The 27,360-nt window shown below is 39.1% G+C and overlaps 1 long non-coding RNA gene across 1 annotated transcript; it reads right to left on the reverse strand.

The window, feature by feature from the left end:
- LOC133276581 (uncharacterized) lies at positions 1–26,309 on the reverse strand. Its single transcript, XR_009745922.1, has 3 exons — positions 25,382–26,309; positions 21,729–21,790; positions 1–83 (listed from the first exon to the last, which is right to left on the reverse strand). It is a non-coding gene; the product is annotated as an uncharacterized LOC133276581 (long non-coding RNA).
- Between the last annotated feature and the right edge of the window lie 1,051 nt (positions 26,310–27,360).

The raw sequence follows: 27,360 nt of genomic DNA on the forward strand, positions 1-27,360 counted from the left end.
CTGGCATTTTCGCATGCCTACCTTACATGCAGTTGACACCACTCATCTTGCTCCAGCCTGGAACCCCAAGTCTCTCTTCTGTTCTGTGTTGAGAATAGGTACTGATTATTTATGAGTCATAGACAAGTGAAAATGGGCAATTATAGAAACATCTGAGTGGTGGCATGAGTCTGATCTACTGTAAATACTTATGTGATCCAAACTTTTGCCACGAACTTTGGAAAAGGAAAAGAAGTTTACCCGAAACAGGCATATACACTGCTCATGAGATTATTTCCTTACAGTTTAACCTTCAGGTCTTACAACAACAACAACAACAACAAAAAAAAATCACAGCTATAGAAACTGAATGTTGTTCATCACAGTCATCGGATTTTCTCATACAGGGGTGGCAGAAGCTGGTGGAGTTGGTCTCTGTCCTGTGGCTAGCTGTGGTTAGTGGAGCTGTCAATCTGGCATTCTTCCACAGTACTCAAAATTCATTTTGGCTTCTGGGTGTGTTTTTCTGTTAATCAGTTGCCAATATCATTGTATAAATCTTTCCAGCCTATTTTATATAAGTTTCCAGTCTAGCAAAGTGGGGCTCTATAGGCTATTTCCAGACTTGCTGTCTCAGTGGCGTTGGCAGGATCCCAAGCTGTGGACACTGAGTGGCAGAAAGCCTGCTCAAAAAAACAGGGGCAGGAGGAAGAGGAGGGCAAAACTTAGGGGTGAGATAGCTATTAACACTGAAGAAGGAACTAAATTCAAAGGAGTTGGCATGACCTTGAAAATGGGTAGGATCATGCGGAAACAAGATGGAGCAAAGGAGCTTGGAATAATCAGGAGTTTTCAAGGTGCTAGTCCACCCTTCCTTCCCATCAGGGTAGTGGTAATGCCACCATCACCCTTAGCTTTACAGGATAATCCTTCCTTGGCAGTCACTTCCAGAGCCACAAGCAATAGGGAGCAAAGAGACCATTGCTTCCAGTGCCGGAAATCTTAGCAGTCTGTTGAACAGATTAAGTGAATGCCTGTGCAGAAAACACTGCAGAGACTAAAGCCATAAATTCTTGCTTGAGTTCTCTTAAATAACCCTATATAACAGTCTGTTATATCTCTGTAAGAATAGCCATCCCAAAAGACAAAGGGTGGCAGACAGCTGCCTTTCACAGTCACATCTTCTGAACTATTATTAACAGGTTAGCATGTGTTGTTTATTTGTTTGCTTGAAGTTTTATGTTTTAAGGAAATTGATCCTGCTCCTTTTCAGAATCATAGCGCACATCCTCTTACACACATCTGCACATGCATGTGCACATCTATTCCATGGAAATAGACTGCATTGACTGCATATGCCACAGAATATAAACCTTGGATTATAAAATAGGCAAAGTCATATTCTGAATGCGTTTTACAGGTGTAAATGTTAATACAGTGAGATTTGGGTTATTTTTCATCTTCACATAATAAAAATATTTATTTCAAACTTTCTGTAAAACAGAATCACTTTAAAGCTAGGATGGAACTTGCAAAATTTCAGGGTCTAAAGTATTTGCTTGCCTTGTGTGGTGTATGTCAGACAAGGGTAGATGAAGAAGGACCACAGCAGGAAACACAGCTCTGCCTTAGTGCATTACTTGCTGTTTTCAAATAGTACATTCACCACTGAAATTTCAGTGACCTTAGAGATCTATCAGGAGATCTCTGTCTAGTTTTAGTACATTTACATTTAAACACATATTAGGACCCTCACTATGTCTGGGGAGGTCTTTCCATATTATCTTGTAGTTACAGGTTTGTTTTTTCTTTTTCTTAATTAAATTGAAGAAGACCAGCTGCATGCACTGCTTACAACAGAAGTATGGTATTCAATACTGTAAAACAGGAAAGGTTGCCCAGGGAAAAGGAAATATATTACAATTCCATCGCATTTGTAACATGATAGCTGTATTCTGAAAGATAGTAAATATCACTCATAAGACATCACTTTGATGGCAGTTTGACAAATAAACAAGGTTAACAGAATTCAAGGTCTTTTTCCAATGCACACTGAGTATCCATGGTTCCTTTTGTAACAAATGTTTTGAATTATATTTAATTTACAAACTGTTTTGAAGTTTTTGTTGTTATTGTTAGGAGTTTTCCCCAGGGAAAAAAAAAAAGAACAACAACAAAAAAACAAATGCAAAAACCAAACAAACTGCCCTCTACATTTATCCAAACATCTTCTGGATATCAGTCTCTCAGGTGTTTTTGCCTTTCTGTTGCTTGACAATCCAAGCAGAAATTCTACTCAGCTAACAGAAAACGGGCAATTTCCACTGATGAATTTTCAGTCATAGACAAGGTTTATTCTTGTCATCCAGGGGAAAAGAAAAACACTTCCTAGCAGTCAGCTTTCATTTTGCCTTGAGTACACTACCAGTTTCCTGCCCAGATATTTCTAACTTCTTGCCATTAGCTGCATGTACTTTGATTTGCTTCATCCTATTTTCTTGATGCAGAGATTAAGCATACTAACATTTATATTCAGAATATTTCTTGGAATAAAAGCTTCTTCCAGAAAGGATGGAAAACCATTTTTTATATTATCTGTACACAAAAATCAAGTAACAGTTACTTGAGACATGCACCTAAATGCTACAGCTAAACCAATGTAAAATAGAGAAGCTATAATTTGAAAACTTTATCTAGGTGTTCCTGCTCCGGCAGGGGGATTGGACTAGATGATCTTTTGAGGTTCCTTCCAATCTCTAACATACTGTGATACTGTGATACTGTGAAAACAGAAAATACAATTTCAGGACTTGTACTGCCAAAAACCATGTTAGCCAAATGATACAGAATGCTGATATGGAATAAATTCCACCTGGCTGTTTGAATTTGTTTTAAAGTGTTGACAGATTATTGTTGTACTAACAAGCTTTGTGCTGGATCAGGTATCATTTGACTGTGGCTTAGGTTTTACGAGCATAAAATGTAAAACCTACACAAACTACAGTGTTTTTGCTAGTTTAAATTCATAATATTAAACAATTCTACACATAAAGTGGCTGTAAGTTTTAATTAAACTGAAAACTACTCTGTTAAATACATTTTTTTTCCACTTGAAGATTAGCATTGGTGTAATGAAAGCTCTTTTTTAACAAAACTGGTTTCTTTATAGGAACACAGTTTATGTGTATCTCAGTCTAAATAGGCAGTGTGTCTCCTTCTATACACCCTTTGAGTGATCCTAACACAGCTGATTTTCATCTGCCACACCTGGGTAAATCTCAGAAGCAGATGCTGTGTTCAGTGAGACAGGGATGTCAACTGGAAAGCAATCTTTTGACCTGTACCTGAAGTAGAACACATAATAAAACCTCGAAGCGAAAAATTCTTTTTTTTTTCCTTTTCAGAATAGTCATAAGCAGATTGAGAAACTTTAATTTTATTCTTTTTAATAATTTTAAAATTATTCAAAACGAATTCATCATCATTCTGTTGTGAATATCAATATTCCTTTTTCCCAATTTCTATGCCATTGGCTATTTACACAACTCACATGTTAATGTCTCTTTCCTGATGGATTGATCTGTTTAATCAAGCATCAAAAATCAAGGAGTAGAAATGAAAAGAAATAATAAATATGTTTCAGCAAACATTTTAGCTTAAATTTATCTGCTTTTTTTTTTATAATGTCATCTTAGGAAGCTTGATCCCTTGAATATTTTTTTAAATGAGCATGAAAAGATGTAAACACAGCTGAAGTGACATTTTCCTGACTCAGTACTCACAGGATACAGAAAAGCTGCTGATGCTTTGGGTGCCAACAAAACACATTTCATTGTCTCCAGAAAGCTAAATGTCCATTTCGACACCAGCAAGACAGGATAGTCCCCTTTACTGCTGTCTGAGTTCACAGGACAGAAATATGCCTTATGAATTCACATTAACATGGAAGAATGTTAATATTTCAGCAATGTAAAAGAAATGTATGAAAACATCTTGACTTACAGGACAGGTGAATTAGACTCGGGATATGTCTACAATTTATAAAGCAGCCCTATAAATGATGGCTCATTGAAGTGAAAGCAAAACCATGTCATATGGCAGAGTGCACTAGCTTTACTGCAGCTATGTGTTGTTCAACACTCCTGTATTGTATTTTTTTTTCAACATGAGAACAGGTACCACCTCACTAGTTGCTCCTATCTATCTGGAAGTCTAATATAGCTAAAACCTTGTGGCTTTGTACATCACTCCATGGATACACTTTGGGTGAAGTAGGCTTAAGGAAGACTAAGTGCTGACTTGGAAAGTGCTTATCATAAATTGTGCATCTTTTGGAGACACCACTCAGAAACTTGGTCACTCACTTTTTGTCACCTTTCTCAAAAAGTTTACAACTTGGATAGTGCATTTCTTGCATTATATTCTGAATACTTGCATTATGTTTATGACATTATTTCATGAAGAAATCATAATGAATATATTGATATACTACTATGAATTCCTTGATTAAATTCTGGAGCTGAATCTAATTTTCTGTTCATTCTCATTTGTACTCTGAGCATGTGGTTACACAGGTTTCCTGTGCTTTTGATGAGTACTATATAAGTGTCAGAGCTGCTTCATTTCCTGCTCAACTGTAGGACTGGGAACTACAGACACAAAATATAAAAGTCTAATTCTGCAGTGGCACCAAGGAGCTTGGGCTTGAAAACTGTTCTTCACTCTTTCTTAAAGAGAGTATGATTTTTTTTCTGTAAAGAACATACAGAGCTTTTCAAAAGTAAGTGGGACCAGAGCCCAACTAAACTCTGTTTCTTTTGCTTCAGCATTACAGCCTGCTGCCCTGAATTTAAATCTCTACTGGACATTCAAGACCACAAGGAATGAAGCGTTACACATCACTGGTTTTGGCTTGGATTGAAGCTCAGTAGTAATTGAAGACGCTTGTCATGGTCTTTCATGGTAGTTCAGTCAGAGATTAGATCAAAAGAGTAATAAATATAGAAAATATTGGAAAAAAATACTCTGCTGCCTCAATAAGGAAATATGCTTGCTTCCTTCTATGCTCACTGGGCAAAACAAAACAAAACAACCCCAAACATTTGATTTACATTTATTTATGATATCCAAGATACTGACATGTGTTCTTCCAGGTATTAATTTCTGTCTTTAGAAATAAGCCTTGCGTACCTTTTATGCTGTTTTATGCAATGTGCAGCATAGCCTGCTGTCCCCAGATGTATCATGGAATACGTGCTTCTGAGTTTTAAGGGCTGATCACTGCTCAGTAACTTTTTTCATTATGGTATGAGAGTGATTTGGAGTAGGTTATTCTGATTGCGAGATGGACAAAAGGAAAATCCAGGAAACTTGAGTCCAGATGTCAGTAGCAGATCAAATAGTAGATACTGAAGCTATATGAATGTCCTGGGTTCAGCAGTAGCAGTCATGTTTCTCCTTCTTGGTAGCTGGTGCAGTGCTGTGTTTTGACTTTCGGCCTGGGAACAGCTGATAACAAGGATGTTTTGGTTTGGCCAAGGACTTTGTGAGCCTCATGTTCTGCCAGGGAGGAGGGGAAGCCAGGAGGAAGCAGAGACAGGACATCTGACCCAAACTAGCCAAAGAGGTATTCCATACCACAGCACGTCATGCCCAGGGGTAACTGGAAGTTACCCGGAAGGACACGGGCTTCTGGGTGGGACTCATTTCTTGGCCGGTGGTATCGTATTCTCTTCCCTTGTTATTTTCCCTTATCATTGTTGTAGTTGGTAGTAGCGGTGGTGATTTGTGTTGTACATTGGTTGCTGGACTGTTCTTGTCTCAACCCGTAGGAGTTGCACCCTTTCGATCCTCCTCCCCATTCCTCCGGGAGAGGGGAAGGGGAGAGCCGGGGGGGGGGCCTCTATTGTTGTCAGCCCAGCACCACTCACTGGTAGTGAGTGAACAAGTTGCCTGACTGGATTTAAACCATGACAATGAATCACCTTGATCTGCTTGCATGGTCTCTGGCTGCTCATTATGAACAAAGGTATAAATGCTGGCCTGATACAATTTTTTCATCATCTCCCAAAGGAAGATGATTATTAAGTTATTAAACAAGCCTTGATGATGAAGTTATCATTCCTCATGAGTTCTTGGTCTGAAACAAGAGGGATCTTGCTGAACTATAGTAAAAAGATTATATGTCAGATTAGTTATATTCATCAGTGGGTCAAAAAATTAAGTAGGTGACCATCATGAAGCTAACACTGAGTTCTCTCCATATCAAACAAAGCAAGCAGCAATTCACTATCAGCCATTGACCATAGAAAATAGGACTGTTAGCAGCCAGTCTATTTGAATCTGGAAGAACTACAGCTAGATCTGCTTTTTGAGAATTTAGTGACATAAAGAGTTTTTCACACCCACAGATCACACAATGCATTGCTGACTTTGTACAAATAGGATGGCTTAGCACTTACAGGACTATCCAGTTATATCAGGGCTTTCCAGAGCATGCATATGTCCATATAGTGCCTAGAGACTTGTTGAAGTAATATATCAGTAAGAAAAGATTTTTCTCTGCAATTTTGCATGCCTTGCATACTACCAGGGCCACTTAACCTCCCTCAGCTGTAGATCACCAGGTCAAATAATACGACTCTCTAACTTTCTACAGCTCCTCTGTGGATGCAGAAAGGGAAGTACATGCATTTCTAGCTTTTTCCTATGCAGATAAATAGCTTGCTATTCTTATCAGGATCTGGTAAACTGTGCATTCCTTTAAGGCTCCTGAAGTCAACTGAGAGAAGTTATCCATCTACCAGCTGAACAGCTGCAGTGTGGTGATGGAATGTGTATCTGGCTGGTGGCAATCTAACAAACAACTTCTGTGTCACTTATCAAAAATACACGCTAAAGTACGAGCCTTATCATATGGTTCTTGTTAGTGTCTGCAAGAGCCCATTGCTGCTGTGTACAAGTATCATGTGTCAAAAAGATGATACCAAACCAGCAAGCCTCATTTGGATAGCAAGGTCATAAGGGACACTGTGAAAGGCTAGCTTAAATCTCAGATGGAGAAATCTCACATGTATGTTCTCTGTTTTGTCTGGCTAAACACAGTCCAGAGCATATATCCTTTGCCAAAGAAATGTACACATGGATCCAGCTCAAAGTGTGGTACTCCTGAGAAAGAGATTTGTGCTTGCTGAAAGCCTAAAAAGACATACATTAAGAACACCTCCCAAAGTCAGTGTTCTTGAAATCTACACCTAAAGTTCATCAGCTTTTGGATAGCAGTTTGTTTATACAGAAGTGCCAGAAGAGGAGGATGTGTGTGAGACTGGGGCTTTGGATTTTGGCCCAGTGATAATCAGGTTTCTAACAAAAGTTGTTTACTGAATCTTCTGAAAGAAGCTATTACATTAGATAAAACAATATGGATGGACATAAGTGGCCAAGAAGCTGGATGGCTCATAGAAGCTTCAGACCTGGACCAAAGAGGAACAGAAATGAGTTAATAACAAATGAGGTCAGGTAATGAAATCAACAGACTGAATCTTTGAGTAGTCACATTGTAAGCAAGTGAAATCACACAGCCATTAAAAAGCAACACTCACTTCTTTTCTTCTAGCCTATTAATTTGCCCAGACCTAGCAGAAGTGGGCAAACCTTTCACATCAGTGGAAAACCAAACTTCAGCACTTAGAAGGCTGAGCTGACCCTGATCTCAATGAAGATGTGAAATAGAATTTTGGATGTTAATAGGTCTGAATTGCTTTCATATGGCAAAAGTAGAGGGTACCACAATGTGCCTCCTGTTTGTATGTGAAGTAGGAGACCTGGAAGTCAGTGTCCTATGGATAATAATATTAAATTCCTCACCAGTCTAATGCTAGAATGGTCACAATGTGTTTTACACGTATTTTACATATGTTTACTTCATCATTTCCCTTAAAAAATGCAGTTTCTAGGTAAGGTTACACACATTCATTCAACACAGGTTTATTTCCACCTGAAAAAAATGTTCTGGTTCAGAACACAGTAGATTTGTCATGTTCCATATTCTTAATCATGGCATGTTCCTAGCTTTGCATACACAATTTTTGTTACACTGCGATCATAAAAATGGTCACAAAAATGGCTTGAAGGCCAAATAGAATCACAGAATCGTTAGGGTTGGAAAGGACCTTAAGATGATCTAGTTCCAACCACCCTGCCATGGGCAAGGACACCTTACGCTAAATCATATCACCCAAGGCTTCGTCCAACCTGGTCTTGAACACCACCAGGGATGGAGCATTCACAACCTCCCTGGGCAACCTATTCCAGTGCCTTACCACCCTAACAGGAAAGAATTTCCTTCTTATATCCAATCTAAACTTCCCCTGTTTAAGTTTTAACCTGTTACCCCTTGTCCTGTCATTACAGTCTCTAATGAAGAGTCCCTCCCCAGCATCCCTATAGGCCCCCTTCAGATACTGGAAGGCTGCTATGAGGTCTCCATGCAGCCTTCTCTCCTCCAGGCTGAACAGCCCCAACTTCCTCAGCCTGTCTTCATACGGGAGGTGCTCCAGTCCCCTGATCATCCTCGTGGCCCTCCTCTGGACTTGTTCCAACAGTTCCATGTCCTTTTTATGTTGAAGATGCCAGAACTGCACACAATACTCCAGGTGAGGTCTCACAAGAGCAGAGTAGAGGGGCAGGATCACCTCCTTTGACCTGCTGGTCATGCTCCTTTTGATGCAGCCCAGGATACGGTTGGCGTTCCGGGCTGCAAGTGCACACCGCCAGCTCATGTTCATTTTCTCATCAACCAACACCCCCAAGTCCTTCTCCACAGGGCTGCTCTGAATCTCTTCTCTGCCCAACCTGTAGCTGTGCCTGGGATTGCTCTGACCCAGGTATAGAACCTTGCACTTGGCATGGTTAAACTTCATGAGGTTGGCATCAGCCCACCTCACAAGTGTGTCAAGGTCCCTCTGGATGGCATTCCTTCCCTCCAGTGTATCAACCAAGCCACACAGCTTGGTGTCATTGGCAAACTTGCTGAGGGCACACTCAATCCCACTGTCCATGTCAGCGATGACGATGTTAAACAAGACCGGTCCCAACACCGATCCCTGAGAGACACCACTCATTACTGGTCTCCAGCTGGACATTGAGCCATTGACCACAACTCTGTGTGCGGCCATCCAGCCAGTTCTTTATCCACCGAGTGGTCCATCCATCAAATTGATGTCGCTCCAATTTAGAGACAAGGATGTTGTGTGGGACAGTGTCGAACGCTTTACACAAGTCCAGGTAGATGACATCAGTAGTGACTGGGGAGCTCAGATTGTTCAGGAACTTGACATTCCTAAGAAAGGTAGTAGCGTCTTAGACATTGTTTGCTCATGAGTCAAACACTCAGCACCCATACACAGGAATAGCTGTAGGATAAACGGAATAGTAGCATTCTTCTCTAGTTCCTAGAAAAACCCTAACTATTCAGCAGAATAGCATGCAAGCCTCCTGAGAATACTGATAAGAAGGAATACAAAAATTAGGCACAAAAGTTATAATTAGACTAAATGATACAGTGCAAAGTAGACAGAAGCAAATATACCAGGAACAACAGTCATTCTGATTTCATCTTGCTATTACAAGGGATCAAGAAGCCAAACTTATGGTGGCTGCATGGTCTGTGACAAGAACAGTGACATTTTTCAGATGATTTTATTTGGTAAAAGAGTCATGCTTGTGAACCAAGTATCAGACTACATTTAGACATATTGATCATATTTTAGAGTAAGAGATGCAATTAAATCTTATGTTGCTATATATAATTAAAAGGCAGGTAAACTAATATTAAGCTGTGGGCATTGTTACTTGACATCTGAAAAAAGGGAGCATTAGTGGCTTGGACTGAAACTAAATATGAGTAATAGACCAAGTTCTGTTTTTAGATATAATGACAATCCTCTCATAAGGTATATTTTATTGCAGTTATAAATTAAATAACCTAAACCAAGCATTTTTAGAAATTTCTGACTTTTTTTTTTTTTAATCATAGGTGTCCATGCAAATGAAACAAGAAGCAAAAGTAACATAATTCTGCAATTCTCTAATGTTGTTATTTGGGCATTTTTTCTGTTCTATCTACTGACTGTATCAGGTCTGTAACTTCGGTTCTTTTGTTGACAAAAACTTTCCATATGTTAGCACTTGCACATACATTTTGGTACACTCTCATCTTTATGTCTGACTGAATTATTATTACAGTTATTAAGTCTGGGTATGAAATTCTAATACAAACAAGTTTGCATATGATATTTTGGATGCAGGAGCAAAACCATACAAAAATCTAAGTGAACATTTTATTTCTATACCTGACTGTCAGTTAAGCAGGTGAGCTTTTCTGTTTGTGAAGAAAGGTAAGCTTGATGTCAGTCACAGAAAATTTTTAGTACTATAAGCACAAATACTGGCTACATGATTGAGCTATAAGAGTAACGTTAATTAGTGCACATCATCTCCTACATTTTTAATTTCAACTGTTTTTTCCTTGTAGCTAACCAACAAAGCTATTTAGATGGCAGAAAAGTAGCTGTCTTCTCCCTTCACGTAGAAATAGCAGGGAGGGAGCAGGAGAGTTTTTTGCATCACAGAGCTCCCTGAGTTGACAGTACTTCATTCAAGACTGAAAGTGCATTAAGAGCATAGTGAGCACCACAACTGCTGAGACTCTCACATGTAGCTCATTCTGAAAGAGTAGGTATTTATAATAATACTTTGAGAATCAGTGTACCATCAGTTTCTCCTTACAGAAGACAATAACCTAAGTCTTCCATCAAAAATTGTGCTTTGGGAAAAAGGAAGATCAAGGTGGTTCAGTTAAACACAGTCAAAGATGTCCAGCCTTTATGTATCATCAGGTTTGGAAAGATCACACAACAAATCGTGATGATGATGTGGGGAAATAGAAAGAAAAATTACAGTATTTTTCCTAACTTAATTACTCAAAGTTACCTCTATATTACCTTGGAGACACATTTCAAAGCAGTATGATTTCTCTACTCACTGAGCTTCAAGACATTAGGAATATGAAATGCTTGTTTTCCTAGAGCATATGTCAAAGAAATTGGTGCATGAAATGTGATCGTTTGCTGTGGCAGTCACTTTGAAGGCTGGAGTACTGTAGACCATTAGTCATCACAACCTTGTGAGTACGTGGTATTTGGCAGCTTTACCCAAGAATGATGTTTATACCCAGGAATTGAAAGGAAGAAATGATCTTTGCCTTGGAGTCTGTTTAAAACCAAATGTGGAATGAAATAGTTAAACCATTTTTCACTTTGTCTTTTGATGAAAACATGTAGATATATCATACATATTGTAGTGTATTGCAATTTTATGCTGGGTTTTAATTTTCTTTTTTGTTACTTATGTTAAATTCTTTTGTTTATTCTGAACCTGCTAAAATAGGTGTAAAAACCTCCAAAATCCTCTGATGCACTTTTTGCACATATTAAATAAGAGGCAAAGACAAGTTTATTTTCAACAATCTCTTGCAAACAACCTTTAACAGCATTTGGCTTTTTTTTTTATTTTAAACTCTTTCCTTTCAGTTACTCTTATCTTAGCCATTGCTAAGATAAGCATCCAGCAAAATATGTGCTAATAGATGCTAATAAATTCTTGCCTTAATGCAGACATGTGGCAAAGCAAACAAAACATTGTCTTTAGTCCTGCCTGATGCCATCATAATGTTGCTATTTATTCTCAAAGATGTTTGTCTCCTGTGTGGTTTTTCTTTTCCACTTGTGGGCCACTTGTAGCTTCATGGAACATCTCAATTTTGCCTTTCCAATAACTTTGACAATGACCTTCATCAAGGAAAATGAAACAAAAGCTTTCTTGGGCCATTTTAATGTGCCTTGTGAAGGAACCATTGATAATAAAAATGCATGTGTTTTATGGTTTAACTTTATACAGAATACTCTAGCTATAGTGCAGGGTAATCAAGCTGGGCTCAAGTAAAATCTTTACTACAGGTCAGACTATCTGGTCTGTTACCTCTGGCCAGTGGTGTTTACATCACAAATTTATAGGGACAGGTGAGGAAATATGTGGGGATGAGAAAACGCATGCCTTTTAAGATGTTGTCTTAGGAAGATCATCTGTATTCCTCTTAAACATTTGCCTTATACATATAAAAGGTGATCTCGGTTTGCCAAGACTTAACGTTGGAAGTGTAAGTAATAAGTAGGTTAAATGGCTAACCTAGGGTTGTTTTTTTTTTTTGAAAATGTCAATTTTTCTTAAAAAAAGTTTCATTTGGATTCGGCTTCTGTCTCTCTGTAGTAATTCTGCTCTTACACAAATAAAAATTGTGTATTTCGACGTAATTATACCTTGTACTCACTGCTGAAATGAACAGGGTCTGTTTTAAATAAAGACTTTTGCACAACAAGAATGGTGTGTGATTTAATTTACCTTTAAAAACATTATTTGTTGTTTCTGGTAAAAATCTCAGTTTGCTCTAGGGCAGAATTCTGCATTAGTCAAAGTGCATCTTGTCTTGGAAAAAAAAAATCTAAATTAACACCAAGAAAAGCAATTCTGTATAGAGATAATAACAGCAGAATACATTATTAATTATTTTTATTGTGACACTTCTCTTAGGAGAAAAAAAAAAAAAAACAAAAAAACAACAAAACCCTCACACACCTAAGATGCTGGGAATTCATATATTTTTAATTGTCTTACAGATCAAAAACATGACTAGACTCAGCTATTGAAGTTTCATTTACCGCCGGGCGCTTAACGAACTGTCACTGTCTAGACAAAGCTCTTGAGGGGAGATGGGAGTCACCTCCCTGCAGAGCTGAGTGTGGCAATGTTGCTGCGCTCAGGAGCCCTGACCTGGCTTCCTTTCTTAACGCTCTGCGGTCTCTCAGCCTAATTGTACTTGAAGCAGTGAAACTGATGTGTTCCATGTGACATGTGCAGGGAACTAATTGAATTTTTTTTTTTTTAATGAAATTTCTCTGAATACTGAACCGATATGCAGGGATTTATTTTCTTCCTTTTTCTTTTTTTAACATTTAGTAGCATGTAATCATTGGTCATTTATCCTGGCTTTTACTATCTAAAGATCCAATTCCTCTGCAGCTATTTGGCTAACAGTTAAAAAGTCTAAAATACATGTGTGACCTTGACATTCAGAGATCTACTGCAAATGCAGATTGAAGGCCTGGAGGAATATATCCCTAAGTTTTTAATAATACAGAGAATATTTCTATTGACTGGAAATCAGAAAGAGATTACATCTTTCCTCTCCAGGTCTCTATGATAGCTTTAACTACTTTAAGTGAAGGTAGCTAAAATAACAAGTGTTACAGTAATAGGAAAAATCATAGAATCATAGAATGGTATTGGTTGGAAAGGACCTTAAGATCATTTACTTCAAACCCTCCTGCCCATGGCACCTTACGGTACGCCAGGTTGACACTGAATGGTGCCAGGGATGGAGCATTTACCACTTCCCTTGGCAACCCATTCCAGTGCCTCACCACCCTTACAGTAAAGAATTTCCTCCTTATATCCAATCTAAAATTCCCCTGTTTAAGTTTTAACCTGTTACCCCTTGTCCTGTCACTACAGTCCCTAACGAAGAGTCCCTCCCCAGCATCCTTATAGGCTTCCTTTAGACACCAGAAGGCTGCCATGAGGTCCCCATGCAGCCTTCTGTTCTCCAGGCTGAACAGCCCCAGCTTTTTCAGCCTATTTTCATACGGGAGGTGCTCCAGTCCCCTGATCATCCTAATAGCCCCCTCTGAACTTATCCCAACAGCTCCATGTCCTTCCTATGTTGGGGACACCAGAACTTCACACAGCCAGAGGCCATTGCTTTTCCAATGTATTTTAGCTACTAATGTGGCATGTGGCTTTTGAAATGAGGAAGAAAAATAGGCCAACACGTTATACATATAATTGAGCAAGACAAACCCTCAAGTTTTGAATGCTTTTATAATAGAAATATGGAAACTAACCAGTATAGAACCATTAATGTAACTATGGGGTCTTAAATTGAGTGGCAATAAGATATATGCATTGAGCCGCTGGGGAAAATGTGACTTTCTTGCTTTTATAACACTTAGGTAGGAATATAGGCTATAAAATTAGGCTGAGAAAGTTGGGGCTGTTCAGCCTGGAGAATAGAAGGCTGTGTGGAGACCTCATAGCAGCCTTCCAGTATCTGAAGGGGGCCTATAGGGATGCTGGGGACGGACTCTTCATTAGGGACTGTAGTGATAGGACAAGGGGTAACGACTTAAAACTTAAACAGGGGAAGTTTAGATTGGTTATAAGGAAGAAGTTCTTTACTGTAAGGGTGGTGAGGCACTGGAATGGGTTGCCCAAGAAAGTTGTGAATGCTCCATCCCTGGCAGTGTTCAAGGCCAGGTTGGACAGAGCCTTGGGTGACATGGTTTAGTGTGAGGTGTCCCTGCCCATGGACAGGGGGTTGGAACTAGATGATCTCAAGGTCCTTTCCAACCCTAACTATTCTATGATTCTATGATTCTAAAATTGCCACTGACTGAGACCACTCATGTAATGGCAATGTGGAGAAATTGTGAGAGTATATTGTTGAAATCAGTCCCTCCACTGCTAGTATGAGGCTTCTTTGCAAGCACCATAACTGCTTGCCAACTGCTTCGACACAGTCAAAAAACAGCTCAAATAGTACTCAGACTATTTTGAAAAAATAAAAAAGGAACTAGATGTGGATGTATTTGCTGGGGGCAGGCAGTAGGGGACAACAGGCTGAGAAAGGTTATTAGAGTAGACTTGTCTCAGATTTCCCCATGCAGGAAGAAGAGTTCAGGAGAGAAAGGGATGAGACAGAACAAGGGAAAGATGTCATAGAAAAGGGAAAACTGGCACATAACTTCAAGAACAAATGCATACTAGGAATTAAAGAGGGAAGGGACAGGGATATCTGTCCTCCCTCGTGAAAACAAGGGCGATAAAGGTCCCTGTCCCTCCAACGGTCTTTTGGACTCTCTGGGTACTTCCCCAAAAATCTGGAATGAAACTTCTCCTGGAACCATTTTCTCTTATTGGAAAAAGGATCTGGCAGATCCCTTTTGCCGCTGGAGGCCTCTGAAGTGCTGTCCCTTCTCCCTGTGTGAGCTCAAGAGGGTTCAGTGGTTCCTGACTCTCTCGCAGAGGCGAAGAAGGGGCTGGGGGGGGAAGGATGGGAGGAGGGAAAGGAAGGACTGCCCTTTCAACTGCCCCTTGGGTGTTCTCGGGGGTGCAGGAGGGACTGGAGGCTCTGGTGCACTAAACTTGCCTGAGTCCTTCTCTCTGTTTCAGTGATAATGATGTGTGACATAGGTATATGATGTAAATAACCTCCAGGCCTCACTGTGCTAGCTGACAACAACCGGCCTGATGAGATCACAGACTGTAAACCCCTGGCCCCAGGCAAGGAGGATGAGGACCCACCAAGGTGAATGGAGCCGTTCACACCTCTCAGAGCTGCGTTGTTTTCTCTCTGTACTCATCTGCAAGAGGTATTTTCATTCATGAGAAACTGCCGCTGAGAAGATTGGTGTACTTAACATCTACTGGAGAGGCTCTCTTTAAGCACTGATTTCTTACAGACTGGCTAGATTCTCTGCAGCAGTAGACATAAGGACTTTGATTGCCTTAAAATTGGTATGACTCTTCACAGGGCTGGAAGGAAGAGGGAGTTACTGAAACCTCCTCCCTTTCATTTACATCTGTTGGAGCCTTGTTTATCTTAGAGGCCTGGAAAGGCTCAGGATGCAACGATGGAAATGAAATCTGTGTTAACAAAATCATCTGCCACTGAGCACTGAGGATAAAGATACCTTTCACTAATCTTTGGCTTTAAGGGTTTAACAGGTAGTGAATTCTTTTGAGGAAAAATCACAGCTTTAGTAGTGGTGGTGTTAGGAACAAGCACTTCTTTTCCATGTGTCTTCACATCTGCACCTCAACAGGAGTTCACTGAATTAATGATATGCTAATAAATCCTATTAAATTAATATCACACGGGAAAAAAAAACAAACCCAAACCCTAAAAACAAACAAACAAAACCACCACCAAAACAGCGAACCAACCAACCACATAAAAAAAAAAAACCTCACCAAAAACCAAACATAAGAAATGAGAGACTTTATCTAATCTCCCTGAAACCTGTCTAATCTAGGGCAAACTGTCCTCGGTCTCCAGGTCTAGACAGAACTTTAGATAGTGACATTATGTGCTTAAAACCTTTGCAATATTGATCCCTAAACCTGCCATGAAAGGACTTTTCCAAGACATCATCTTTGTACATTGTCACCCCTCAGTGTTCCTCACCCAGTGTTCACTACTTAGTCACCTGCAGAATGAGATCATATGATTCTCACTCACCTTCTGAGCTTTTTCTGCTGTAGGTCAGTCTTTCCTTTCCTTAGAACAATGTGAGACAGATATATAATCTTTCTTTCTAATTGCCACAGGGCACAAAGGTTTGAGATGATTCTCAGGCCTCCCTGCAGCCCCAACAGCTCCTGAAGCTAACGCAGTTAAGACAGATCTATACCCTTTCCATTGCTTCTGCATTTAGTCACTTGGTATTTTTCTAACAGTTCATTTCATAGTCCTTCCCAGCTCCTCTGGAAATACTCCAAGGCAGATCTGGGAAGATTCTTGCTCTGATGTGCTTGTGCTCTATACAAAAAATAGTCATTCCCACATTTCTTGGACTTAATTGATTCCAAGCTAACAGGATGTAACTACCTGCCTGCAGCTCACTGATTTTTCTGAAAGCCAAGTTTGCTTTCAATACGCTAACACTTGCCTTGATGACAGAATTAATTTCTGAAGTCAAAAATAAGTGAGACCTAAGATGATATCCTCTCTTTCTCTCCAGCTTGGCAGCCCAACTGCTGGCAGTGAAAACATAGTGTTAACAGGGATAATAACAATGGGTAAGGAGTTGGAGGGGGAACCTGAAGTTGTGGCATGACTTGATTTTAAGAAGTGCAGATATAAGGGAAAGAACACAGAATTCATCTGCTTGAAAAGCAGTAGTTTACAGAGAACATTTGCATGAATAACTGTCTCTTAGTTCCAACAGGAACATGTAAGGTTTATAGGCACCTATATGTGTGGTAGACTAGAGATTTTACTACATGACACTAACATAATGAAGCTAGAAACATTAAGTTAGGCAGTGAGAGATCTCCAGCAACTCCATTTTGCCAGGGCAGTCTGTTATGTATCTTGAAACAAAAGCCTACCTTATGCTTTTCTAGATGTACTTTTCTATACTTATCTGCTTTTATCACTGTGTTTTGTAATGTCTTCCGTTTTAGCAGACCAGCTGTGGCTTGTACAGGTTCCTGTTAGAAGTGATATGATTGCTCTGACTAGATTAATTTTTGGTTGATGAAGGGGAGATGAGATCAGCTACCAACTATGACATTCTCATAGCTGTCAAGGGATAAAAATAGAGTAGTGTGCAACATGTGTAATATGTAAACATGTAAAAATAAGGTGCCTGTGTATATGGCAGAGGTGGGCTGGTTTCATTGGCTGCTCTTGTCCAAGGTTATTCTATGTTATAAGCTGATGTAGATGGTTATTGAACAGATTGGGGCCATCCAGCAACACCTAGCAACATCTAGCATCTGTTCACCTAGCAATGTCAGAACAAGGGGGCAGTTGCCTCTAAAAGCCACTTACATATTAATCCACTCAACTGTTTTCTGCTTGTACATCTGGGGATGAAGCAGGATCAGACTCTAGCCATGACCTCACATAATCCTGCTTCTGTAGCGACACCCTTGCATAATGCAGAAGAATATTTGTGGCATAAGGGTCATATGTCACAGCAGCACAGGGAGTCACAAGTGCTGTGACTGTGTCAAGGAGTTTTTAAACAAGTGTGACTGGCTCCGAGCCTTACATATGTCTGTCACATGGCTTTGTAAAGGAGATTTGGGAAGCTGTAGGCAAGGCTGTTCCCAGATGTAAGGTCACAGTCACAAAACAATGATGTCCCTGTGAGGTGATCCAAAAGACAATCATCACATTTGACCATTAGATTATTAGAGTGGATGTTGTAACAACATAGTGTTGAGTTTGAAAGGAAATTATTTTCACAACTGAGCCAAGAAAAATTTTCCAGTAACAGCAGGAAGATTCAACTTGGATGCCTACGAACTAATGCAAGTTAATAATGGCTAGGCAGAGGGCCAGTGGAAATAGATGGTATTTGTTTAAAAAAATATATTCCCCTTCCCCCTTACACTTTGTCTGCTGTTTGTCTTCCTGGACTGCAAGCACTTAATAGCAAAGCTGTGCTTTTTGCTTTGGATCGCTCATACTGCTCACTTAATCAATGGTTGGTAATGATAAATAGTAATAATATAAAACATTAACACCTTTTTACCCATATCTGCATCTGTTTCTCAGTGACTTACTGCCCTTGTTACAGCTGCATCTGACCATACCTTCATGGTGCGATCACTTTAATGTCATCACAACAACAATACACCTGGGATGTGAAAGCTGTTAGCAAATCTTTGGTGTCAGTGCTGGAGGAAAGAGGCAGAAACCAAGAAAGCCAAGAGATACACCAAACTAAAGTGTGTGGCGTAAAAACGGCAAAGAATGTGAAGAGTCAAGAAATCCATGTAGCCAAAGGAGAATCCTGGGCCAAGGAACAGGCAGAGACAGAGCAAAACCTGGCAAGCTACATAACAGTGAGATCCTACAACACACAGGGCTGGAACTAGATGATCTTTAAGCTCCCATCCAACCCAAACCATTCTATGAATCTATGATTCTATGATTCCCTTATCACTGATAGGTCTAACAAGCTAACTCTTAATCTCAGCTTTGGCCAAATGGTTGACTGCAGCTCGGTCTTCTTGATGTATACAGCAATATCTATTACACTCTGGCAAGAACCTGGGGCCCAGATGACATTCTGCACCGATAAAAGTAATGAGATACACACCTCTTACATGTTCCTACATACTTATGATGCAGCCGAACGCTAATATATGTGAGGAGCCATTGAAAACAGGCAGTGTTTTGCAAGTCTTTGCACCTCACTATAACAATAAAAAGTAATCAGTCATTGTCATTTTCCTGCATTTTTCCTTCTGACTCTTCAGATGAATGTTACACCAAAACAATCTGGTTTCATTAGCTTTGAACAAGCTGCTGTAGTCACTTCTCTAGCAACAGCAAATATACACAAAATCACATTTTCTGTGAGTATTGTAATAAAGATTTAAGCAGAAATGGTTGTACAAAATTCTAGCACCCATATCATTCACAAGACCTAATTAACACAATGAATCCCCAAATCTGTAAAGCAATATTTTTCCTCTCACTATTCTTCACTTTCTCATTTTTAAGACCATTCAATTTCATTAGTATTCCTTCACTGTGTTGTCAGTCTGCATTATGGTGGGTTTTTGGAAAGCCTTCAGTAAAAGAATATTTGACTGTGCTATAACCCTCACCCTTTGTACCTCCATTCAGATCCCAACAGAATGAAATTCTACATGCCTACATGCTGCAGGAAAAGAATTCTTAACAAATCTTAGGATACAAGTCCAAACAGATGACAGTACTTCCAATCTGCTACGGAAACAATATGTTTTAATTAAGTATAAGGTTTAATAAAATTTTCACTCCTTGTACAAAAATGAATGGTGATTAACAGATGGCGGACAAACCAACTCTAATAATTTCTGATAAAATGCTTTTGTTTAGTGTCTTCAGTCACTCTCTACAGGGAATTAATTACTGGAAATTAAAAAAATGAAGTTTCATGCCAGTCAATATCCTTGAGAAACTGGAAGGTAATCAACTGTATAGATTACAGTGGCATGTGCAGGGCAGCTTGTGGTCAAAATTTGTACAACATACCCCAGACAGTTTTGAAGTTGGTTAGACTAAAAAATGTGTGTACGGAGAATCTTAAGCAACTACTCCATAGTTTTAAGTAAGCAGTGAGCAGCTGTATGCAGAACAAGATTCCATTGTGACTTTTCTTCAGTTTATGATCTTTAAATGACATTTATTTATTTACAGTGGCCACTACTAGGCCACTATTTGCCTTCTAAGGGCAAATCTGCATGGAAATATGCATGAGGAGAAGCATCCACCAGTGACTTAATGTGAAAAATGTAAGTAGACAAGCAGGGAGTGCAGTCACGCTGCTCTGAGATGCTGCTTGCTGCAGTTGGCACTCAGCTCCCCACCCAGATGCAGGTTTACCTAAGTTGCTGAGGCCATTCTAGGTAAATTGGTACAACCAATAAGTGTCCCCAAACAGGCTTCATATAAAACTAATTAAAAAGGAGAAGAAAAATCACTTTTTATTGTGCATTGTCCTCAAAGAGATGCTACTTTGAAAATTTGCCTGGTAAACTTTATTTGGCAATAATCTTCAGCAGGCAATGCTTTAGCTGAAGTCTGTGACTCTGGGCAATGTTCTCCTCTGAACTGATTGCCAATTAACCTGAGCTAGTTAACAGCTTTGTAAATGTTAATCTAGATATTTCATGAACAATTGAACAGAAATGTTTGTGTTTTTCTCCAGGTCTAAGCCAATTGGCAATCAATTAACTTGAATTTTAGCAGCTTAGGTGCAGTACTCTAGAACAAACACGTCCTCTGTGCAACAAGGCAGCTGATTTTTCCCTGCAGAAAACCAGTACCAAGCCATGTAATGTCTTGACACTATGCTATTGGAAGCGCCTTCTGTTCCAGTTTGTCTTCAGTGCCACATTAACTTTGTATTGGCCATCTGCAAGAGCCGAGAGAGAACTTCATGTGCACTTCTGATAAACTTGTGTTTTTCCAGGGTTCTTTAAGACTTTCTAATACTGCCTTGATCATCACCACTTACGGTGTTTAGCCGTCAGTGAGCTTCAGCTGAACTAATTTTTCATTGCATAAGACTTACTACAGTAGTCTGAAATATTAGTAAATTGTATAGTCACATATATGAACTTGTGTCATTCAAAATTTCCATTATACAAATCCAAAGTTTTCCAGTGTAACCAAACGAAAAAAAGAATAAATCAGTAAGTAAGAGCAAATAATTTCAGGTATTTTGGGGTCACTGGCTACAGCTAAAGGCAAGAAAATATAATTAAATGATGAATTCCTCCATGATGAAGCTTCATTGGGCAATTTCTGTTCATTTTTAAACTTTTCTCCGGTAGGTTTCATTGGGAGCTGAAACAGCAAAGGCTTAAGAAATGTGAATTATTACAAAATGCAGAGACTTCTTTCCTAGAATCCTCTTTTAATTTTGTATTTTATATTATACAACATATAATAACTAATTATATAATAAATGTAAGTATAATAAACATCTTTATTCTTTTTTAGAGCTCTAGAAAATAAAATTAATTTTCTTAATTTAGTTAATTGCTCAGTCCTGTCAATTGTATTACTTTAGAATTGAGAAAGCTTTTCTGTAAGGTGGTAGGAAGATGTGAGCAAAGGGTTGCTATCATATGTACATTTGCAATCAACCAAGGAAGTTTCTAAAGCACTGTGAAAACTATGTGGATGAAAAATAACATTGGCACCAGTGCAGTTTTTGCCATTGTGGATGTCAGTTTTTTTAATAATTTTTAATTAATAAAAACATAACTAAGTAAAGAATATGCAAACATGTATTAATGTCTGTTCTGCAAGTGTGACTACTCACACGTACTTGCCTCGTCACCTGTATCAGTACCAGCTTGTCACAGGAGTCGGATGGCGCTCTTGGTTTGTGACATAAAAAGTCTGTTCAGCAGGGGAAGAGGAAAAGAGGTGTCAATTACCATCAACATTGCAAGGAACACTCTCACACTAACAGGCAGTTACATGGGAAAAAAAGACTTCTAGTGCGTAACTGCTCTTTGTGGTATTAACAAAAACACCACCCACGTCTCAGGCTTTGAGATAATTTTTATGTTCTACTTTTCTTTCTGGTTACCTTGCCCTTGCTTTCCAAGTATCTCCTTTGTTGTCTTTCAGAGCAACGCAGGTCTGACTCTGGAAAGGCAGAAAGGCTCCCTTTCTCTTCTCTCTACCACTTTTCAGCATTGCAGTAGAGGGTTTTCAGTACAACTTGAGGCCTTCTCATTAATTTTCTTCCAGGGAAGCCCTTCTTTTGTCACAACTTGAGAGATAATCCTATAGCCATCATACAGACAACATTCCCCTTGAAATGATTGGAATCTCTGAGCAGGAATTGCAGAATTGAGTCCTATGCCACCAAGAGCTCTTTGACTGGGAGTTGTCAGGGAAGCCATTAGAGCTACTTGAGTGTATTACCACAACAAGCACTAGACTGGGTAAAGAGGTATCTTCAAAATGCACTCAAAATTCATGGTTTACTAGGACTGACAAAGATTTCCAAGATCAATTGCTGACGTTTTCCTTTTTATGTATTAAATTATAGCATAGGTAGAGATATCTTAGAGATAACAGTGGAGCTCATGCCTGCTAAACAGACTCACAATGACAGAGAAATTGGAAAATAAAGATCTTGAGATAAAATAATAAATGCAGTTATGAGCTTTCAACTCATTTGTGTTAATTTTTCTCACTGCAACTTTTTTAATGCATACACAGCTGTAAAGTGTCATTATTTATTAGCTATTCTAATATGTTTCATGTATTTTCTTATTTGCAAATGTACCTGTGAAGCTGGTTAGAAAGTAGGGCATACTGTTGGGATGTGTAAAAATATTTGTGAATTAAGTTCTGATCTTTATAAGATTCTAAGTGATCTTAGCAGGAACTGAGGTGCTGTGAACCTTTCAAGCAAGTGCTCAGAATTTGATTTGAAAAAAACCCACCTGAAATATTTCACATACAAGGTTGAAAACAGCAGGATTCGTCAACATTCATTGGAGATTCTTGTTGCAGAAGCCATAAGGTAGAAACTAGGGGTCTGTTTGATGTTATTAGAGAAAATGAAGGTTATCACACATACCCTTTCTTCAGCAGTAACATCTCCCTTCCCCCCAACCGCAGTCCCAAGCAGTTGTGCATATCACTTATGCTGGGTGGTTATCAGGGAGATCAGTTTATTGATCTGAATATCAGTGCGCCAGCAAAAGGAAGGGATGGTGTGAGAGAGGACCGGTTTAGTGATGCTGGCTGTGAGCAAAGGTCAGTAGCCTCATAGCCTCACCATCATGACAAAGTCTGTCACTACTTCTATTGATTAGGCCAAATTTGCATTAAAAAGTGTCTTGCCACTAGCAAAAGGGATACTGTCAATAAATTTTATACTGGTTCAACAAGCAGAATGAATGCTGTGGATGGAAATCTCTTTTTGTTAACTCATGACCATTAGGCTGATGAAATCCACAGCTGTAATTTCCAGATGATTTATGAAAAATGCTTGTTTCAAAAAATGATTTGATATACTCCACAGTTAGTTTACTGTGGTGCTCATCTATCCTTACAGATATAAATCTCTTCCTTACTGCAACTTCACCTGCCTTCCTGCAGATTAAATTTGTTATCTGTTTACCTCTCCTTGAACAATAGGTAAGTTACCTCTGGAAAGATGAGATTCTTTATGGTTTTCTATGCTGATGTAAATCTGTATATTGCAAGACTTTAGCTATTACATGGAAAAAACCCTTGCATGGAATCTGAACACAGGAGCATTTTCCCCTGATTAATGGATTCCCATAGGATGATCTTGAAGGAGACTGGTCTCTTTCACGACACTGTAAGGTTTGGAAACCTGGCAAAAATAACCCCCCGTGGGGGATCCCCGCTCCCACTTTTATAGCATATGCTTGTTAACGTATTTCTGTATTTTAGCTGGAATAAACTGATATTTCATGCTTATGTTTTCCTGTCCTAAACCAAGGGAAGTAGAGAAGTGGAGACACAAACTTCAACCCTGAAACCAGCCCAATTCTTGTTGCAAGCAGAACTTGTTTTATTTCAACAAAACAGCAGGTTTTTTTTTTCTGTAGACCATGTATACAAAAAGCTATTCTAATTAGCCATTACACAGACAATGATTCACAGAACTATGAAATTTATTTTTTATAATTCTACAAAGAATGGAGCAAAATACCCTTTGGTTTTCAGTATAATTTTATGCAATCTTTCATTATTCCTGATTGGAGAGTCAAAGTGACTGCTGAGTCATTAATACTCATACTGATCTACAAGATGCTTTGCTGCTTATGACTTAACTGTTACTTCAAGGTTTTACAAAAATTTCCTTGAGAAAGGGTGCAAGTTAAGTCTGCATCTCACTAATTCTCTACTAGTGGACTCGTATAAGCAGCTTTTTGGCATAATGATTTGCGTAGTCAATTAGCAGAGTAATGTCTCTGGTTTATCAGCTACCTGAAGGAAACCCTTAGGCAAAAACATATTACATTTTTAAATCACAGATAACCGTGAAACTAAGCAATTGCAAATTTACAAGCAGAGAAAACTTCAGTATAATATCAGAAAAACCATGTATTGCAACAAAATTAAAATTCCATGATCTTGACTTCTGCTACCAACAGTAGCATAGCTGCTGTTAGTAGTAAAAATCCACTAATTATAAGCTGATAGGGCCACAATGTTCTGTTCTGTTGTCTGCTTACACCACTGAGAATTATTGCCCATCTGTATGCCAGAAGACAAGTGCTTCTCATTGTGACTGAAATAAGCGCAAGAATGAGGGAGGCCTAATGGTCATAAATGCTTACGCCAAGAGTCATATAAGTGACTGGGGGAATCACTAGGCATGTCACCCCTGTAACTTCAGCTGCAGAGTTGGCAACCTTTTGATTTCATATTCCCCTCTCCCATTCTCATTGAAAAGCGGTTTTCATAGTTGCAGTGTCTTTTTATCTTTTTTTCTGGTTTTGTTTCCTTTTGTAATTGTAGCTTTTCAAACACTATGGGATACCTAACTATTAGCCATACTCTTCCATGCCTAAACATGGCAGTCAGCACTGTTTTAAAATACCTCTTCCCAATTTATGCATCATTATTTTGGGAACATATACTTTAATTTCACCAACAGAGGTCAGTAAATCACTGAAAGAGAACCATAAGTGTTTGGCGAGAACACACCCTCGTCAAGCTTTCTAACATCCCCCTGACAGTTTTGTTCAAAGGGCCTCAGTAAATATAAGCTTAGTTAACTAAAATTAAAAGAAAGAAGAGAGTGTGTGCTTATGCACACAGAAGAGTGAGTTTTATTAAGGATATGAATTACACAAGATACTACATTGTTAAAGATCTGTCAGCATTAGAACGTATTTCATATACCTGTTATGAAGCCAGTAACATACATATGTGCATAGGTATGATCACTGCTAAATCAATTTGTCAAGGTTAAAACAGACTGTGACACACATAGTAGTATTCTGAATGATCTGCTGAATTCTACTTTTCAAGCTCTGTGCTGTTGAAAACCAACCTAATGGGGGAGAGTACGAAGAGGAGGATCCCAGAGAAGTAACATTTTACAATATTAAAATACCAGATAGAAGCGCAGGAGAAACCAAGAGCTGTCACTTACTTGCTCATTTTGGCAGTAACACTCAGCTAATGGAACTATATTAACACATCATTTTCTGACTTTCAGCTGTAATGAAAAGCTATTTTTACAAATCATTACTTTCGGTATATGGTGTTTCAGCCACGTGGCTTCTATTAGTGTACAGGGGAGTTTCACAACTAAAGCTGCCTGCACAGTACTGAAAGTGCACCTTTTATGTTGAACTAATCCCAGAGGGGAGTCAGCACTCGAGCCAGTGTCCTTTTGACCTTTATCCTTTTAATGCATTTTGCCTCAGTAGCAGAAGGTGAAAACCTAGTTTTTACGTTTCAAAACAGATTGCTTCAACAGTAATTCTCTATGAAGCTAAGGCAAGTAACATAGGCTCCTGTGGAAACGTTGAAAGTCCCCAGTTCAGCCACCAACAATAGCTTTACAAATGTATTTTTAGAACTGCTTTTCTGGTAGCCCTTTGAAGCTCACCCGCACGGCCTCACTGCCACCCCTTCTCAACAGCTGCGAGCATGTGAAGCCACTGGAGTGGAAGATGTTAATTATCATCAGCTACTGGAATTTCTCCAGGGACCACTTGTGGTTAGAAACATGCTTCCCTGAAGAACTGCAGTAGGCACTGGGATCATCTCTCCTGTAGCTTTACCCAAGTCCCTCCTCGTAAGCAAAAGAAACCTCTAATTCCAAAGCAAAACTCCCAATCTTCACTTCTAAGTGTTCTTCCCTTCAGGTAGGATTGAATGATTTTCTTAAGCAAATTTAAGATCAAATTAAATTACACATAAGTATAAAAACTTTCATTTCTGTGATCAGAGTTCCAAAAATAGGGATTTTCATGGATATGTGTTTCACAGGGACTAAGTTTAATGTATATACAGATTTTTATTTAAAACTGGAGAAACAAGTCTAAAATGAAAAACAAAACCAGAAAACAGCCAAATTGGACAAAACTGTAGTTATTTTTTTTCTGAGTAATTTGAACTTTGTTTATATGGCCAAGAAAAACCTACTCACCTTCTCCCCATGTCATAAGAAAACTGCAAGCACAAAAAATGGTCTTTTCCCTTCTGCTTTACCTCCTGCTAATTCAGTGGCATTAAACTAGTTAGCATCAGGAGCTTGATGTGATGTTAGCAAGTGAGATATTCCCCACAGGGATCCAAAATAATAGATGAGGTGGCAGAAAGATCCCCAGAAAGGGAAATAACATAAACCCAACAGATTCTAAGCCTAGCCCTTTGCTGTGACTACTACAAAGCACCTTTAATGACTGAACACATCCATAAATGTACTCTGTAGATCCCTCTGTGGTAGTTAAATCCACTAATAGCTACCATGCCCACAAAAGGACTGAGCCAGGTTAGTCTCTAGCTGCAGAGAACGTAGGATGAACTCAGTAGTCTGCAAGACTTGTTTCCCAACATACTAAGATGGATATTTCTCTTGCCTTTTGCTATGGATGAGAATGGCATGTGTTCCCCAGAACTTTATAAAGTGACACAGCAGTCTTTTCAATAAGCTACAGGAGCTGAAGAAAAACAGTTACCCTGCTCTCCAAGAATGCTGTCCCTTTCCTGTAAGGGCACAGGAAATTCCTGTGCACCCCCCCAGGAGGAAAGGGTAAGCAGGAAGAAGGAAACTGAATGTAATGGAAAGTAAACATGTCAACTGTTAAAACAGTTACCACCAGTGACTACAAAAAAAGAAATCCTTACTTGTTATACTTAAGGGCAGCAAGTACAGTGACACTTCAGCTATTCAGTGTTTACAGAGCTACCCCCTCTCCTCCCATTACTGGCTAATTCCCTTCTATGCAGGCCAC

This window comes from Pezoporus flaviventris, unplaced genomic scaffold (assembly GCF_033815535.1).
Source record: "Pezoporus flaviventris isolate CSIRO_AGI_PZ_B2104156 unplaced genomic scaffold, CSIRO_AGI_Pfla_v1 ptg000045l, whole genome shotgun sequence".
Taxonomy (NCBI): Eukaryota; Metazoa; Chordata; class Aves; order Psittaciformes; family Psittacidae; genus Pezoporus; species Pezoporus flaviventris.